The sequence below is a fragment of the Egretta garzetta genome, unplaced genomic scaffold (genome assembly GCF_000687185.1).
Source record: "Egretta garzetta isolate BGI_Z169 unplaced genomic scaffold, ASM68718v1 scaffold411, whole genome shotgun sequence".
Taxonomy (NCBI): Eukaryota; Metazoa; Chordata; class Aves; order Pelecaniformes; family Ardeidae; genus Egretta; species Egretta garzetta.
This window is the reverse complement of record NW_009258541.1, coordinates 283,622-291,245: the sequence shown is the minus strand read 5'-3', so window position 1 is coordinate 291,245 and position 7,624 is coordinate 283,622. Positions and strand designations below refer to the sequence as shown.

The 7,624-nt window shown below is 40.9% G+C and overlaps 1 protein-coding gene across 2 annotated transcripts in view; it reads right to left on the bottom strand.

Annotated features, from left to right (window-relative positions):
* The window catches only part of ACSL4 (acyl-CoA synthetase long chain family member 4), a 48,535-nt gene extending 41,736 nt beyond the window's left edge, over positions 1–6,799 (bottom strand). For both annotated transcript variants that reach the window (XM_035902122.1, XM_035902132.1), the window contains exons 1-2: positions 6,679–6,799; positions 3,958–4,071 (exon numbers count right to left, since the gene is read on the bottom strand). The gene's annotated coding sequence lies outside the window, so the exon portion shown is untranslated. The remainder of the gene's footprint in view (positions 1–3,957; positions 4,072–6,678) is intronic.
* Positions 6,800–7,624: the final 825 nt, after the last annotated feature.

Sequence of the window (7,624 nt, the reverse complement as noted above, 5' to 3'; positions counted from 1 at the left end):
GCGCCTCCAGCTCTCCCCGCTGCCCAGCGGGGCTGCGGCCCGATGGAGGGGGGTGTGTGTCAGGATAAAGCCGGCTGCAAACGTGCTTTAGGCTGAGCTCTGTTACACCGCCGCTGTACGGCTTGGTTTGCTCGTTACAAAAGCTGTGGGGCGGTCAGACCTACGGGCACATGGCAAAATCCGCTTCAAGCCCCGGCCCCGGGCTCCCTGCGCTTGAGAGTGGGCTCCAAGCTGAGCCCTCATGCCACCAGTCCGAATCTTTAAGCCTGAACTAGGCAGCGCAGGGGTTTGTTACCCAGTTTTGCCTCCTGACAATCTGGAGCCGAGTCGGAGGCCACTGTGTTCTTTACTCAGAAGGCAAGAAATGGGTTTCAGCAGCAGCACTGACGAGAGCAACTGGGATTACTCACAGCACGGTTCAAAAAGCCAGAGGCCACAAATACCCCTGTGATTCACGCAAGAGCTCGCCAGATGGTTTTACACGTTTTGGAGTCTGAGGCTTCTTCAGAAGAGAACTAGCACAAAATAACTAACTTCTGACGAGATACATAGCCACTTCTTAACAATGTGTAAAGGAAGAGGAAACATTTCATGCTCCATCTATGCTGAGCAGAAGTCCAGCACAATCCTCCTCCACCCCATATGGAGTGGGACAGAGTGTGAGAAAAGCAAAATTGCACAACAAGCCATAGCTATATTTGGTAACAAGTTTGTTCCTGTAAAAGACAACACCTTGCGGGAGGCTATAATTTTTTGGCAACAACTGAATAGGCAATGTGGACCTTGTATTTAATAGTTCTCCCTCTTAGGGAAGCGAAAAGCACATCACTTCTGCGGATGGAGGCTGAACTGACTCACGGTGTGGCTTTTGCTTTGCTTGGGCTATATGAATTTCAGGGCAGTCCGTTATTACTCTCACTTTGTCCTAATTTGTTTCAAACCCCATTGTTTTGCTTAATGTCAAATCATCACTAATGAGAGGGCCTGGATTGTGCAAGATGCCCAAAGGCACATCTGTTTTCTGCAGACTAAATATTTTTTTGATCTAGCCACCCTGTATTTCGGAAAGGTTAGGCAAACAAACATGCTACAGGTTTTTTTTTTCCAACTAAAACACGGACACATTAGCCTATTTTCTAAATCTTTCTCATAAACAGTACATGGATAAGATAATACATTTGTAATTTGTTCCAACTCTTTCGTACTTCCTGCAGTCTTAAGTTCTGAGTTAACTGAGCTTGGATTTACTGTGACTTATCCTGCTAGCGGGTAAGGAAGCACGTCTGGTGCGTGGGCCAGCTAGAGCACTGGAATGGCCACGGTGGGTCAGAACAGTGACCGAGTTAGCCCAGTGTGCCATTGCCAACGGTGGCTGGTCATCTGCTGGGAAGATAAGGAATTCTACAGCTCAGAGACTTTTAGCTAAAAGTAGTCCATTTCTGCTCCTGATAGATGAATTAATGGCAGAAAAAAATCCCGTTGCTTTCTAAATCCATATAAGCTTCCGGCATCTACAGCTTGATGTAGCTCCACAGTTTAACTTTGTGCTGTGTGAAAATCACTTCTGTATGTTTTGAGCCTTCTGTCTGGTATTTCCATTTGATGTCCTTTGACTTCTGCATTAATTAACTATGAATTATATTCTCCCTTAACTGTCTCCATGCCACTCCTTGTTCTATAGATTTGTATCACAGATTCCTTGCACTGCTACCTCATTCATCTCTCTTCTAGGCTGACAAGTCTAATATTTTCCAGGATGAAGGATGAACAGCTCAGTCAAATTAATGATTTCGGCAAAGTTGGAAACAACTTTTGGCTAATGACAATCTAAGGAAAAAATATGTTCTACTTAACAATAGTGAGTCTTAAAATTAAACTTACTATAGAGAGGGTATCCAAGCGAAGAGTCAAATGTACGTTGTTCTGTGGAGGCTTTAGGAACGGCGCTGTGGGAAGCCTTTCCTGTAGCTACAGGTATGCAAGTGCCTAACTGAATTTACTGACGTAGCAGTCGCTCTTTTGTTTGTCATAAGAAATGGTTGTGTTTAAACTATTTCTGTGAAAGGAAATCAGGAACAGATTTATTTGCTCCCTATAAATAAAGCTATGGTCAACTAGCAATACCCGGAGGGTAAGTGGAATACTTGCAAGGGCTTCAAAACTAAGCTAAGAAAAGCAAGCCTATTGCCAGGAAGCTTATAGTCACTACAAGAGCTCAGAAGCGCCTTTGCAAACATTTTAGGAGCCCACAGACAAAAATGAAAGCTGCCTTTATATAACAGTATGTCAGGCTATCTTTAAAACCAGTTCTGACTGGCAGGATCCTTGTTTTCTCTCGTGTTGCAACTGCTTTCTACCTTTCCAATAAGAAAAACCCAGTGGTGATCTCTGTAGAATGCGACCGGTACAACCGAACTTCCCAGACTCCCCAACTGTAGCAGTGCTAATTTTCATCCTTATCACAGAGGTCAAAAAAAAGCAAGAGAAAGGTATGTTGAGGAGAGACTAAAGCCAGTCCCGAAAGTCTCTGGTTTTCACCCATGAGTCAGGGCCAGCGTGGAAATAGTCAACAGCTTCTCACCTCATCCCTGATATGAGCAGAGGGATTGCACAATGTTAGCACTTTTAATCTAAGTAGTAAATCAATATTTGGAGCCTTGCGGGTTGTTTGTTTATACTGGGAGCAGTGACTGGTGAAATCAGCTATTTCTTTGATGCAATCCTGTTTCTTCACAGGACGTACATTTAGAACCAAAACAACAGAAAAGAAATTTTGTGCACAGACTTTGCCGTTTTGTAGCAAGCACTCTCCATAATAAATTCCCTCAGTTTTGTCTCAGGCCAGTAAAGTTTTAATGTATTCCTTTTCCTTTTTTTCTCTTAAATTGTATTTCTGCTACTTCTCAATAAACTTAGAGCACATCGTAAAAAAAAAAAAAAGCTGAAGCACGTCAGACTTCCACATGAACTCTGCTCACCAGGAGTAATGTGCTTCTGTTCACTCTAGATCTTTTTAAACTGACTCCCAGGTTTTAAAAGAAAACACAACAAAACCACCATAGTGGTCAGCCGTACGCACTCGGTGACACAAAGGATTATTGATCGCTCCAAAGAAGTGCATTTCAAGGAGGAATTTCAAGTAGGGGGGAATTGAGGGATGGCCGATTGAATAAAGAGCAGCGTTTTAAGAGAAGGGGCCTACTTCCAAACGTATGAATTGGTTTTTCTTCTTTGATGCTTTTGATTCAAGCTGGTTCCATTCCCTTCTTACCCTTACACGTGAAACCAGATTGGAAAACTATCAGCAAATCTGTTTGTAGCAGTTGCCATAAAATAACCAATTTCTGTATTTTACATAAAGAATAAAAAACTCTGTATCACATCTAGTATCTACAGCCAACATGCCGGGCCTGTTGGGGCAGAAGCAGGGGGAAGGTAGAGAAAAAGTTCGATAGATCTTCTGAACTAAACCACTTTGATCAGTTTTGGTACCCTGATCTACACATATACGACTTCTCATTCTGAGTCATTATGTAGAAGAACGTACAGCAACTTGCAAGGATTAAATATATACTTGCATTAAGTAATGAAATCTTTGTTTTAAGCCATGTTCCATGCATGAAACAGAAACATGTACCTGCTTGCAGACACAACTTTTGTACTCTGTAAAAACATCACGTGCATTACCTGCTCAGGTCCCTGCAGAGCTTAGAGCTACTTTCTTTTCCAGAGGTAATGCCTGCAGGCACTTTCTGCCTGCTTAGGCAGCAAGACGGACGACTTACGGTAGTGTTACCCTGATACATATTGTGCCCCACAACACCTAAATATCTGCAGCATGTTAGAGCCTGTGATATACTCAACTAATTCATCAGCCATAGGGGGCTGCACTACGTATCAATATGTACAGCCCAGTAGGCTTCAAGATACCATAGCTATGATAGCACACATACTCACGTTTTTGTGCTTAGATTGTGACTCGTTCATCCAAGTGGGCACGTAGTTATTTAGTGATCTGGGGTCAAATCAGCACTTCATAGGCTGTACCATTGAGGTCGGTCGGTTTGCACACTGCATGAAGTCAAAGGAGAATGCAGGTTCAGTGTTGTCTTACTGTACAGTTCATGACAAAACTGCGAAACCCCATCAGGAGCAGAGCTTGAGAGTATTAGATCCTAAGTAGGATGCTATATGGACATGGGATTCCCGACTGAAGAATATATATTTTAAGAAAGGAAAGCGGTATTGACAGAGATATTTCTGATCTATACCATAAAAAATCTAGGGAGAGGTTTGGCAGTCTTAATTTTGTTGGTGCAAGCAGTTACTTGTCTTATTAGTAGAATGTATGCAACTGTACAATCATTTGATCGCTGTACAAAACAAAGTACCTAAAAATGATTCTCTGGACTTCAGAGGGAACTTTGAACAGTCATTACAAGGAGGACTTTGAGTAGTTGTCACATAATGAAATATGTTCTAGTGCTGCCTAGAGATGTTCAAAAAATGCTCTAAAAATGAAATGTTTTCTTAATTTTTCCCAAGATCCAGTCTACAGTGCACAACCACAGTTAGCAATAGCCACAACAGGCCAGGCTTACTGTGAAAAGCCCGTTAGATTAGGATAGGTTATGGCTAAAAATATGGCTAAATAATTGTCTTCTTCCGGTCTATTCCACGCGGTTCTCATCAGGATCTCGCGAGTCTTACAGTTTCCTTTAAGGGACTCGTAACATTTTAAACACTGTGGTGTCCTAATTTCGTATGAAGCCATCTGGGGAATTCATTAGAGTAAAGACTACAGTTCAGTGAGGACCTTGACCTCAATAGTTTTTCTATTTCCATACACCACGGCAGAAGTTTGTCTTGACAGAAACAGCGAGGCCAACCTCCTAATCGATACTTTTTTCCACAATTAATTTTTTTTAATTTAGAACCTGGGTAGCAAAAAAAAAATGTACTTGTTCACCTTAACTGTGTTCCGATTTGTCATCTGAGCTCAATTTTTATAAAAATATGATACTTGATTAAAAAAAAAAAAGAAAGCCAAGTCCTAATCACGTATGTCTGTGGGACGGTGCCACTTCAGGTACCTTTCTGAAGAATATGTAACAGGCAAGTACAAACACCATCCTCTGTTGTACTCCCCTACAAATCATTCTCACAGGGAGCAGCTGCATGTGCACGTATTCCTCCAGATGTGTAATGTGAGAGGTAATGTTGGTGAGATTAGGATGACTCAACCTATTGCTTATCTGTTTGTAGTCATTCCTGTAAGTTTTGGAGGTAAATATACATCAGCGGATTTGCATGAAGGACAGACATAAGCTTATGTCCAAAATATGTTTCAGTGCTTGAAGGAACACTTATTTGAGAATAACTGGCTTCCTATGTAGCAATTTAATTATTACACAAAGATTCAATGGTGTGTTTCTTTGTTTATTGAGGATTCATTTCTTAAAGCAAAAAACATGAAACAACAACTAGTCCTTCACACTGACAGCCTACAAGCTCTTTTCTGTACTTAGTCATATAAAATCACATCTAAGAGTAATTTCTGAAAATTATTTGGTCATAAAGTGCTAATCTACTTACGCACGTCTTATAAAATCTTCTTGTTATTGTGATTCTTTTAAAACAAACTGTAAATGACTCCTGGAACATCTGTTTCTATGATTATATATCCCTAGAAGAATCAGTACAAACTCATCCCGCTTTCATCAGATATACTTTCTTTTCTTTCAGTGATCATGCCCAGAAGGTAAAAGTATGAAGTCACAACACAAAACTCCGGCCCAAGGCCAGAAATACTATATATGCTTTAAAGCAACTAGGTAGCCTTCCAGTCTTAAAATATTCTACACATCCTGTCTAAATTACAGCAAGCTGCCAGTCTGCCCTGACATGCTCCAGCAGTTCTGCTTCAGCTTGTTCCTGAACTTGTAAGGGCGTCCGTACCAGACAGTCTTGCAGCTTCCATCCTTTCTGTCATGATTTACAGGATGGAGTACCTATAAGAATCTCATTTACCCAGCTTGTCCAAATGTCAGGATTTTACTGGGATTCAAATTATATTATTTTCATTCTGTCTATGCAGCAAAACTTTCAGTTGTGTCTTGGTTTCTTTAGCACAGCCTCTTCCTTCAGAGGCTGATTGATCACTGCGTTGTTTCCCATCAGTCCAGCAGAATCACCTCCATAGCACTGGACCATTGAAAAAACACAAATTCCAGGAGAAGAGCCTTTAAAAATATTATTTATGGACAGTTTGCAGTAGTGGTACAGACGCCTCTCAGCAATTTCATGTATTACACTGTACAATGTAATACATGTGTGATTTTTTTTCTTGGTCACCTTTGTCAGACCCTTCGGAAGTCACCCACAAACCACTGCCCACATACACTTTTATCTCTCCCATCCACATACATCTATACAGCCTCTTGCTTACATGGACAAAGATGCCAGAGCAACAAGTTCCTACATTCTTAGTAGCATTTTTCAGTCAAGGAGTCAAAATTTCCTTTGCATAGTAGCCTCATTGCCAAAATATTTGGGTCTAAATTGATCTGGTTCCATTCATAAACATTTGTGGTACACACGAAAAAAACAGAAATTATGTACAAAGATGAGATGTACACCTTAGCACAGTGTCTTTCAAAAAGATACTTGAATTCTTACCTGAAACAGTACTTCCCGTGTGATCAAGGATTTGACTCAGCCCTCAGATCTGTAAAGTAAAAGCGCTTTTAATGAAGAGTCCGTGTGAACTTGAGTCTTTAACGCTGGGGTGAAGTTAACACCACCGTCACCGTTTTAAATACTTGCACTCGTGCCATTGACTTCCCTTTTGCCGTTGTAACAGAACAGAATTCTACTTACACAATCCACTTATCATATCAGTAGCTGCTACCTACTTACACACGTTGTTCCTCGGGTTTACAAGTAACGTCATACATGCAAGAAATATAAATAGAATATGCTTCATTTACACAACACTTCTAATTACTCTGCTCCCATCCCTGTCAGTAGTTCTATTACAAGCTGATTCCTAGAGCAAATTATTTACTTTGTTCACATGACACTATATATGCAAATTGTTTGCAGAAATAATTGTTATTGTTGTTGTAGTTCTAGAAGAAGTAAATGCTCGTGAATGAAACCTAGTTCCAAATATTCGCAGACGCTGGAGTTGGGGTAGGGAATGGCCACACTGGGAGGTGTTTCTGCTCCTGCTGGTCTTGTACTCAATGAATTCAAAGCTCCCTGAAAGTAGACACCGTCACATTATCTGTAGCGATACCTGGCTCCAAAGGCCAGCACAGATATCAGTATTACACACAGCCGACAAATACCATGATAACAGTTTCTTTTTGTTCAGATGAGTAGTATCACTTACGACCTATTTTCTTACTGGACAATGAGTTAAGAAAGATGACGCTGGGGGAGTTCCAGCTTTAGCCCATGTTGCCTAGATAATTTAACTTCATTAATATACAACAGAAGCATCTTCAAGTAAAAGGCTTGTAGCAGTTTGAGAAAATTAGAAGGTAGTGCAAAAACAGGCAGGATAACAAAAGGTACATTACATTCACTAGACAAACAGCCCAAGCAATTCCATCTCTTA